The sequence below is a fragment of the Spinacia oleracea genome, chromosome 4 (genome assembly GCF_020520425.1).
Source record: "Spinacia oleracea cultivar Varoflay chromosome 4, BTI_SOV_V1, whole genome shotgun sequence".
Taxonomy (NCBI): Eukaryota; Viridiplantae; Streptophyta; class Magnoliopsida; order Caryophyllales; family Amaranthaceae; genus Spinacia; species Spinacia oleracea.
Genome location: NC_079490.1, coordinates 127,101,985 through 127,113,583, shown reverse-complemented (window position 1 = coordinate 127,113,583; position 11,599 = coordinate 127,101,985). Strand labels below are relative to the sequence as shown.

Sequence of the window (11,599 nt, the reverse complement as noted above, 5' to 3'; positions counted from 1 at the left end):
TTCCCAACAAAGGCCTTCGAGAGTTATCATAGGCTCGTACCCCTTGCGTGGAGGTTTGGAAGTCATCGTTTCGTAGCCCTAAGCAATGGGCGGTTCGCAATGGGCAAACGTTAACCGCCGAACCGTTATCTACGAGCGCTAGGGGGATGTTTTGTCCTTTGCATCCAACCACTAGACAGAGGGCTTTATTGTGAGCACCCCCCTCTTTGGGCAAGTCTTTGTCAATGAAAACTATGGCCTTTTCTCCAGCATCTCTCGTGACGTGGTTAACCAATGAGTCAGGTGTGATATCCGCAGGCACTGAGATGAGGTCAAGTGAGCGAATAAGCCTTTCGCGATGTTCCTTTGAAGTGCACATGAGATCCCAGATGGTAATCTCGGCCTTGGTCCTTTTTAGTTGCTTCAAGAGAGGGTTTTCAATGACTTCCGCGACGGTGGTGTGCCGTCCATTCTCAGGAGTTTGTCTGACTGGGATATCGTCCATAGGAGGTGGGCGAATATCCGGTTGATTTATCCTTCCGGATCGGGTGAGATTGTTGACTTGGGGTTCCTGAGGGGTGGTGTCAATGAGAGCATACCGGGCAAATTTAAGTAAAGAGGTCCTGGCCCGATACTTGAGATAGGTAGATATCTTCAGCATCATCATCCCACACACCGCATACTTCTCTCTCGATTCGATCCATAGGGACCACAACGAGTGGTGCACCTTGAGGTGTAATATATACCGTAGGGTCGAAGTTCTCATTTTCTGGTTGGTCGAGAGAGACGTGACAAGAGCCGAGTGGGCTTTTGTTGTTTTTGGGTTTTCGAACGTTAGGGAGAGGTTTCACTTCATCCTCTATCATGTCCTGTATCGTATGTTTTAGATTCCAGCAGTTTTCAGTGTCATGCCCATTTCCTTGATGGAATTTGCAGTAAGTACCTTCGACCCAATATTTGCTCTTGACAGGAGGGTCACGGGTGGGGCCTATAGGCCTCAACTTTCCTTGATTGGTTAGTCTTTCAAAGGCTTGTACCAAAGTCGACCCGAGTGGGGCAAAGTTTTGGTCTCGGACCCATCTTCCAGGGCTTCTTCGGGCGGGAGTCTCCTCTACGGCATGGACTTCTTGGGCTTGGGATGCGTTGCCCCTGTTGCAGGTGTTGCTTTTGTATGCGGGTTTGCTTTGTATTGTTTTTGCGAGGTCATCCTTGATCTTTATTCCCACATCATAAACTCTTTTGAAAGTGTCAAGTCCCAGGTACCTAAGGTGTTGTCTGTAAGCCGGGTCCAGGTTGTCAATGAATTTTTGGACCAATTCTGTTTCGGGAGGCCTATTGATTAGTTGGGCCGCCTGGTCCCTCCATCTAGCAAAGTAGGTTGTGAAACCTTCATTTTTCTTTTGGAAGAGAACTTCCAGCTCGCGCATGGTGACTTGAAAATCCATGTTCGACGAGTATTGCTTGATGAAGACATTGACAAAGTCTTCCCAAGTGGGGAAGAGCTTAGGGTCCTGGTGGTAGTACCATTTGAGCGGCACAAGTTCCAAGGACAGAGGAAAGGCAGGTAAATACATGGACTTATCCACGCCTTTCAAGTTCATAGGATTCACAAAGCTCAATAGATGATCACGGGGATTGTCCGTGGCTTTAAACTTTGGTAAGTCGGATGAACTAAAATTTTCTGGTAGTTTGCCAGGAAAAGGTTCAGGATCGAGGGAGAAGTACTTGCTCCCCATGGTTTGCTGTAAGACCATTTTTTCAATCCTCTTCTCGTTATCGAGGTCATTTTTGGCTTGTGCAGCCGCTAAGGCTTCGTTTTCCATTTTCAGTTGGCCCATAAGTTGGGTCATTTGGACCATCCGGTCTCGCAATTCTTCGATGGACATGTTTGAGGGTGCGAATCGAGGTTGGGGAAGCGAAGATCCTTGAAATGAAGGATGACGGACGGAGCTTGGAGTCACTAAACCTGGTGTTGGCGATGTATCTTCGAGACGCACTAACCTCTAATTTCCCGATCGGCACAAAGTGGCAGGACCAGTCCTATGCATAAGATAAGCCAAAGTTTAGGCCCCAAAGTTTCAAGCATTACTTAGTCTAGACTTTGACTCTCTCTATTGGTTTTTTCGCTCTTTCTTTTGTTGGTTCACCTTTTGGTTCTTTCTTTTGGTCATTCTTTGGATCTTTGAAACACTTGCCCATTGTGACATCCATAGTTATTGGCATGTTCGGTTTGGTGCCGAGCATTGTCGTCGTAGGAGGCCTAACAACGACACAAAGAGTTATTTATATATTTTTTTAGTCGCTTTAAGAATCGAGTGCTTTTCATACGCCCTTGCAGCAATTTTTACGAATGGTTTTTTTTTGCTACATACTTTTTGCGCGGGCACCGAAGCTGCTGCGCTTGACCAAAAGGCCAGGCAGCAACTTCAGCGCCCAGCGTAGGGCGTGAGAAATTTTGGCGCCCAGTCAGGGGCGTTGAAAATGCGTCCCTGGCTGGTTCTCGTTTTCAGTTTTCGTCTACTTTTGTTTTTGCGACTTTAATTTTGCGTGCTTGCCTTATAACGTCCTTTACGCGTTGTGTAGCGTTCGTGGGATTCATTACAGGCCATCCCGAGCGTCGCTTATTTTTGTGGCGATCATTCGGGTTTGCGTAACACGTATTTTGGTATAACTCTTTGACCAATTGGTTTATGAATGTTTGGGCAATTTTTTAAGGTCGTTGGTTTTCTAGGATTGTTTGTCTCACACAATCACATATTTCGCTACACATAACTAACATTACATCATGAGGCAATAATAATATGTCATGTAGTTTATAATAGGCTTCTATGGGTAGTATTTGCGCCGGCTTGGTACCGCTTCTATCGCAGATCCAACACATGTCCCGGTCGAGGTAGTGCCTTCAACAGACGAATTTCGCCCAAGAGGCCAATCACGATGTAAGCCAAGGGGGCATGCACCAATGAGAGGGACCTAGCGGGCGAGCGATTGGGTTTGGGACAGGTGTACTACTAGCGAAAGTGCCGATTGGACAACATTCGAAGCGTATGCACCCCCCGTTTGGCGATGGGTATCCTTAGTCCCAACTCCCGAGATGAAACATCCAAGGGAGCCAAGATTCGTTATGCGGTTCTGTCCGTTCACATTAATATGCTGATTTTCAGGTCGTCCCAACTTGAAGGGGAAATAAACGCGGGGTAAGATCGTTTCACCCTTCGGCTATTTTGATTACCTAGGAGCACGAGTATTTCCTTCACTATCCCAGTGGAGTCGCCACTGTGAGGGGGTCGAAAAAGCGCGAGGCTAATGCGCGACCTCGTCCCTCGTGGGTGTGACGCTTCTTTTTGTCAAATCAAGTGTAATTGGATTTCCTGTGAGTTTACAACCAATTAACTAGTAATATAGGAGTCGCCATTCAGTTTTTAACGAGAATGAGAAAAACTGATAAAACCCGGTTATCGTGACATAAAGGGAGTGCAATTATGTTTGACCACGACGGCCATAGGTTCCCTTGTGATCTCTGGTGTGGGGATCTCTCAACATACACCCGCAAGGTAGAGATTGAGGGTTCGGGGGACTGTAACTACCGAGAGGAGTACTCGCTCGTCGATAACTACAGAGGCAGGATATCCTTACTAGCTCAGCATAAATAATTGAAGGGACATGCGTTAACTATTAAACTAATCTGAGTCGATTTTAACAATATGCAACATATAACACTGGATCGATCGCGATTATCTGATTTAGATTGTTTTAAGGGACCTAGCATGATAATCCAATTTCCCAACATATTATCTTTATTAGGCGTGATAGAACAATCACATTTAATTAGTTTAACAGTTCATAAAAGGGCAAGGAAAGCAATTAAATCATGGAAAAGGGACACATTAGGACGCACCCTTGAGAGGTGCGTCACGGTTCTCAGAAAACTAACCACTTTGACTTTGCTATTTCTCCTTTTTATTTAACGAATCTCAAACTACGGGGCAGGATACGTTCTGTTCGATTTTTGGATCGATTGCGACAGAACGCGTGATCAATTTCGCAGCGTTAGGCTTAGGCTTAGGGGTTGGAGTCAATACTCAGAATATGAATTGTGTGTGTTTTCACGTCGAACTTGGGGTTATATTTATAGAAAAGAGTTCGTGGAAAGATAGAATTGTAGAACTCTAATCCACGAGGAATTAGGAAAGAACACGTCCCAGGTAATTTCAGCGCCCATCTTCGGCGCCCAAAGCCAGGCGTTGAAAATAGGGTCTGGGCCGTTTCCATAAATAGCACGTTTCTATAAATAGCAGGTTTCGGGTGAAATGAAAAGGGTGATTGAGATTCGTTATTTTCACTAGTAGAAAAAACCCTTATTGCAGCGGGCTTTGAGACCCCTGTTGCAGCGTACATCGTATGCTGCAACTGGGGGCCTGCAACAAGTCTGAACTTGTTGCAGCGTACAATGTTCGCTGCAAAAAGTGCTTTTTTACAGCGTACATATGCATGTACGCTGCAACAAGTGCCAAAATTTGGCCAAAATTTTGACTTGTTACAGCGTATAAATTGGTGTACGCTGCAACAAGTGCCAAAATTTGGCAAAAATTTTGACTTGTTGCAGCGTACAAATTGGTGTACGCTGCAAAAGACCCAACTTGTTGCAAGGAACATCTATTTGTACGCTGCAACAAGTGTGGTTTTTTGCCAAATTTTACACCCTTGTTGCAGCGTACACATATATATGTACGCTCCAACAAAGCACTTTTGGCGGGAAAAATTTAGTGTTGTTTAGGGATACCTATAGTGTCTTGCACCAAATATAGAAACCTGTCACAACAATAATAGAACGTCGCACCCTGCATAACAAATATAAAAACAATAATTGGTGTTTTTGTATACTATATATCCCAAAACCAAAGTGCACGTATTACATTTAAATATATGTTCCAATTTCAACGAACACATACATTTTAATATAAAAGATTGTTCTATAACAACTAAACCAACTCGATCAAGCGCGCTCAGGCCAATTATAAATACTTGCTGGTAAAAAACTTAGCCCATTCCTCACGAACCACATCAATTTCCTCACTAGCATAAGACGCATTCCTCGGAGTGTAGACCTTTACAAAAACATAAATTTCAATTAAACATTAGATTAAATGCAAATTAAATATCACATTTTAACATTCAAGCAACTAATGACATTTTCATAATAGTCTAGAAAACGAATCAAGAGTAAGGAAAATTAATTAATTGCCTCATCTAGCCTTAGGTTATGCATATTAAACATGTAATAAGTTTAAAATGAGTCATTAGGTTCTTTAGTTCAAAGTTGGGAGCGAAAATGCCTCATTTTAGCCTAAATATGACTTATAACGACCCAATGAGCCTTAAATGTGCATAAATGGATTGAAATGAGTCTTAGAAAGTTAAAATTAAGGATGTTAATCATGTAAAAGGTTTAAAAAGAGTTTGTAGGTTCTTTAGTTCATAGTTGGGAGCGAAAATATCATTTTAGCCTAAATATGTCCTATAATGACCAAACACGCCTTAAATGTGCATAAATAGATTGGAATAAGTTTTAGAAAGTTAAAACTAAGCAAATTAATCATGTAAAGGGTTTAAAATAAGTCATTAGGTTCTTTAGTTCAAAGTTGGTAGCAAAAATGTCATTTTAGCCTAAATATGACCTATAACGACCTAATGAGCCTAAAGGTGCATGAATAAATTGGAACGAGTCTTAGAAAGTTTAAATTATGCATTTTAAACATGTAATAAGTTTAAAATGAGTCCTTAGGTTCTTTATTTTAAAGTTGGGAGCGAAAATGCCTCATTTTAGCCTAAATATGACCTATAACGATCAAACAAGCATTAAGTGTGCATAAATAGATTAAAATAAGTCTTAGAAACTTAAAACTAAGCATATTAATCATATAATAAGTTTAAAATTAGTCCTTAGGTTCTTAAGTTCATAGTTGGGAGCGAAAATGTCATTTTAGCCTAAATATGACCTATAACGACACAAAGAGCCTTTAATGTGCTTAAATGGATTGGAATGAGTCCTGGAAAGTTAAAACTAAGCATATAAAACATTTAGTAAGTTTAAAATGAATCCTTATATCAGCATGGTCTAAGACAGTAAAGAACACGCAAACAAGACTAAATGATTCAAGCTAGAATTCTTCATGATAATGCTGGATATATATATATATATATATATATAATTCGATACCCAAGCTCATATGGGAAGAATTCAGGGAGGAAATACTTAGAATATCCGCACTAAAAATGAACCTTGCATCATATAAGGTTGGAAGCTTGTATAATAATCATCTCTATCCAATCACAAACTAAGTTCAAAAGCAACTTTGTTCATGAGATTAAATTTTGTGTACATATGGACAATATTTTACAAGATTCAAACTCTGAGAATTCACTTTGGTAAATCCAAAGGCATTTCGTGCACTTTTTGTACTTTCTGATATAATTCCAATAGATATTTTATCCTTTTAAGTTGAAATAAAAACATATTATGAATAATCAAATTGCAGATATGATATTGGTGCATCTATCAGAAGCTATAAGTAGGTAAGCTTTACATCAGTTTTTGATAGAATATGCTTAATTACCTTATACGGTGATATATTAAGAAAGGAGTCTTATCAGAAACTGAAGCTATTGGTAGTAAAATAAGTGGCCATCCGTGTGCGTTGTCCTTGTCGGTTCGTTATGAAAGGGACTGAGATACATATCCTGAATGGAACACAAACCAAACCCATTATTCATTAACAACCAACTCAATTAGATGGAATGGTAAAGTAGACAATAAAAGTAGCATAAACTAATCTAATGACACAGAGATTACAACATATTAAAGTCAGCTTATCGGACAAATTAGCATAAATTAAAAAAGAACTCTTTCTTACTCATAAAGCACACCTCAATGCTGCTTTTTTTTGTGGTGAGGGGATTGGACTGCGAATGACGAGTAATTGAGTAAATATGCTCTTTTATGTTAAGGAATTGATTCTTTTGTCCCAAATATGATTGTTATAGTAGTGGATAGTGGTTAATCACATGTGCTAAGATAAGAGTTGCATCCAAGGAGGGTTGTCAAAGGCAAAGAAATGCAAGATAACTGCATACTCTTACTTGGATCGCATACTCAACATAAAGACGGGTATGTGTCCAAGTGTTAATACTTGTCTGTATTTTCTAAAAAAAATCCATATTTCAGTTCAAAACTTAAGTGTTAAAAGCTCAAACTAATTCTCAAATGAAAATATTTTGAGGAAGAAGTACAACTGAGATTCTGTAGTTAACACTCACTACTGTTTAAAGTTCAAACTAATTCTCAAACGAAAATGTTGAAGAATGCAAGGTTTTAGATGATTAGTTAATTACATACTACGTAATACTGGAGGTAGACAAAGAGTGAAGGTAGATCATAAATCATAGCAGTGAGGCTAGTCACAGTAGTCAGTCTTGTGGGATGTTCTCTATTTGAAGTTTAAGAAGGCCTGTGAAAACACAAATTGCCGTCTTGTAGATATATTTTACAGCTTCTGTTAAGTTAAAATAAAAGGAGCTTCAGGGACAAGAGACACCGTCATTCGACATTCACATTAAGAATTATATTAGATATTCAAGCTGATTTATGATACTAACTACAAAGTTCTAGAATTATGAAGAAAATCGAGTGAGGAAAATGAAGGGCCAACATCATTTGACTAATGTGCAGCTTGATAAAAGCAGCCTTGATTCACAGAATTTAGGACAAAGATTATCAAAGACCTGAGTAATCCGTTAGGCAACTCAACCAAATGTAGAACACATGCAGAACATCTAGATTTATACTCCATCTTTCTGGCTTTCCACACTATTTTTTTTAATACCAGGTCATATACTCATATTGTGAAATTTCAGGTTACTACTAGCATCCATTACACCTACTGTTTCACATAAAGAAGGTTAGGGAATTGGCATTACGTTACTCATCCAAGTAAACCGTTGACTCGGTTCTTTTAACACAACTCCGGAAAAAGATTAATTATAAACATTAGTAAGCTTCATAAATCCAGTGTCACCTTCGTCCTCAACCTTCACAAGAGGTTTCAACTTTTTCAAGTTCCCACTTCAAAAAAGCAGCCACCTTCTAATTTCAAGAGTAACAGCAGAAAAATGCAGAAAACCTCACCTCACCAATGAATCACATTAAAAAAACATTACTGCCACACCACTGCACAGAAAAGCAGCCACACGAAAATCCAGCACAGGAAATATTTAATATTTGTTTCAAAAACAGGAAATTCAAAGGCTAAAGGAGTTGCATTCTCTTTCCTTTTCAAGTTCCTAAGCCATTCACCAATTAGCTTCGATTTTAGTCCCTTATCGAGACATATATCACATCATAAATCTATTTGGTTTAGAGAAATCGTTCTGTAAAAGAACATGCTGAAAACAGAAAGAACTCCAGGCAAACTTATACGACTAAAAGAACATGCTGGAAATAGGATAAACCCTCAATGTGTTCAAACTAAACCCCCAAAATCAGTACACCAAACCCCCAAAATCCAATCTGCAGCCAAAAAAATTTATTTCAAAAGCAAAGAATCCATACCAAGCATCATTTTAAGAGGGGGAGGGGGGAGAGTATTCTACGTAAGTATAACATCATATAATTTTAATCAAATAACTGGCACTTATCATTAATTAGACTAACTTGAATATTTGACTTAGGAATGGAATATGGTCGTTTTACTTTGACCATGGTCGCTAGACATCTTGACTGCAAATACAGCAAGTATGGCTATAAGCCTATAACTACAAGGTTTTCAATCATTATTTTGATGACTATACAACAGTCACAAATGCATAGGAATAAAAAAGGACTAAATGATGGCCCGTTAAAAAATACAATGTACAAAGGGATTCCAGTTCATTAATATTGCCCTCCTCTTGTTCGGGCCAATTGCTTAACAACAAGTAAACCGTTATGTGACTGCTTGAATAATATGTTATCATCTTACTGGAAATAAAGCTACTACAAAGCTTAGTATTATCACCATGTAAATACTGCTACTACACTCCACCTATATATAGTATCCTCTGTCAGTGTCATCTCAACATCATGTCATGAAAGTGTACAAAATTATTAAATCAATTAGAAAAAAGAAAACACCGGAATAAAGCATATGTAAATAGCACTTATGTTACGGTATTACTCAGATATAGCAATTGATTCTCTAAACTATGCAATGAACCTCATACATCAGACAATAAATAATATTCATACTCAAATATGAAATTTGCGAATAACTTTCCTTTACATAGTCTGTGTAAACTAGAGGATCGAGATATACTAATATACAAAAGTAGAAATATTGTTGGAGAACTACTCATAATCTTGATAACATATAAAGTAATTCAAACTCTCAACAATTTACTCATAAAATAGTAAAAATAATAATCAGATCATGAAAGAAGAGAGAATTAGTACCTGAAATGAAATGAAACTCCGATTCTAGAGGATAGATCTGTTAGGAGCCTAAGTAGTTCTTCATGAACTCCTGATTGAATTTCAAATGCCGAATCTCATCTACATCGACTTCATAAAAGAATTTTTACGGCACTTAGAAAACATGAATTCATATGAACAAAATGGAATAAAATTTATTAAAATCGATAATTGATGTTCGTTGAGCTGCCAATTCACTCAAATAGAAAAGCAAATCCCTAGTTCTACAATTTAAACCCAAAATATGAAAGAACCAATTTCAAACGAAAGATTGTTAACGGATAAATTAAAATTACGTTACCTAAAGCCAGATCTAAAACTGCAAAATAGAAGATGCAAAATCCACCCAGATGGTCGAGCAAGGTAGCAAAATCTCCTCCCATGGCGCCCAACCTTGTTCGACCCAGTTCCGCTTTTGTGCTTCTTCCTAGGTTTCGGTGTCTTTTGGGCCGAATTGCTCGAGGAATGTCTCGTTGACCGGGAATTCATCAGAAGCGTAGGATTTGGGGGGAATTGAGAGAAGGGGAGAGGAAGAAGAGAGTTGAGAGAAACTGGGGTGGAAATTAGGGTTATGGAAAATGGGAATTGCGGGTTTAAGAGGGGTTTTAGGGAGGAGAGAGAGTGGGAGGAAGTGAGAGGTTTGGAGGATTTGCATTACTTTCAGAGTGAAGATGAAAATGGCTTCACTCTGTAAGTACAACCGGCGACGGGCGATGAAAATGGCTTCACGCAGGGAAAGCTGAAGGAAGAAAGAGGGAGTACTGAGTGCTCGAATTTGGTCCTGAGATTTTATGACGAAATGTTTGTCTTAATTAACTTTGCAGCGAAAAGAATGTTATTAAAGGGGGCTTTTACCTGTACGCTGCAAAATAAAAGGGCTATTGCAGGGGGCTTTTACTTTGTACGCTGCAAAAACTTTTTTTGCAGGGGGCAATTAATTTGTACGCTGCAACAACCCTTTACAGGGTTTGACCCGCGTTGACCTACCGGTTGTTGAAGCGTATTAATACATGTACGCTGCAACAAGGGGGCAACAACAGGGGTTTTTTCTACTAGTGTTTATAGGAGATGCTTTGTCAAGTGGAGATTTATGTTCTCATCATCGAACCTTCCCTTTCGGGATTGGGGACAAAAGTAGGTGTCTACAGTTAGCCCCCACTTTGACTGAGTATTGGGGTAAGACGATGGTCAAAGTATTAGACGGAGTGCGTCACACGAGTCATGGTGACCTGTTTTTTGCGAGGATCTCACGAGCCCCTGAGTGATAACATTTGACTTAAGGGTCATCACTTGAAGTGTCGACATGTCCCTCACGTGTCATTGGGATTTGTCAACGGATAGTATAGAAACTCCCTCACTTTGTCATTGGAAGTATCTAAAGAAGCGTAGAAACTCCCTCACTTTGTCATTGGGAGTAGCTACAGATGTTTTCGAAATCAAAGCTATAAAGTGTAATTGGGCCCGGCCAAGCCCAACCACGAGGTAAAAAATGTTTTTAAAGATTCTCATTTTCAGGGCTAGCTAAACGAGAAAACCCCCTTGTTTTTATGGGACGTAAAACGAAGGAAAATCCAGCACATCGTTCTTTTTTTGAAAAACGGAAAACCAATCCTTTTAATTTTTGGAAAAAAAGGAAAACTACTCACATCGTTCGTTTTTGGAAAAACGGAAAACCAGAAAAAGTTATCGCTGCAGCGACTAAGGACCTGCGCGGTTAGTGACGCAGACCCCTCGAACTAAAGATGGCGAGCCTGTCCGCTAAGAGTGGACACCCTGTCCGATAGAAGTGGACGAATCTGTTTTTGAAATTTGAAAATAAGGACCTACGCGGTTTGTGACGTAGACCCCGCCGGCTAAAGATGGCGAACCTGTCCGCCAAGGGTGGACACCCCGTCCGATAGAAGTGGACGAATCTATTTTGAAATTTGTTTGTGCTTTTTGAAAATAAGGACCTACGTGGTTTGTGACGTAGACCCCGCCGGCTGAAGATGGCGAGCCTATTTCATTTTGTTTTTTTTTTAAGATTCTTTTTTCGAAAACTGAGGACCTGCGCGGCTAGTGACGCAGACCCCGCCCGCTGAGGGTGGGCGAGCCCTGTCCGCTGAGGGTGGACGT

General features: G+C 39.7%; 1 long non-coding RNA gene across 1 annotated transcript; it reads right to left on the bottom strand.

Moving 5' to 3' along the window:
• Positions 1-4,890: 4,890 nt before the first annotated feature.
• On the bottom strand, positions 4,891-10,253 carry LOC110787969 (uncharacterized). The gene is made up of 4 exons (XR_008919286.1): positions 9,786-10,253; positions 9,467-9,574; positions 6,597-6,720; positions 4,891-5,087 (listed from the first exon to the last, which is right to left on the bottom strand). It is a non-coding gene; the product is annotated as an uncharacterized lncRNA (long non-coding RNA).
• Between the last annotated feature and the right edge of the window lie 1,346 nt (positions 10,254-11,599).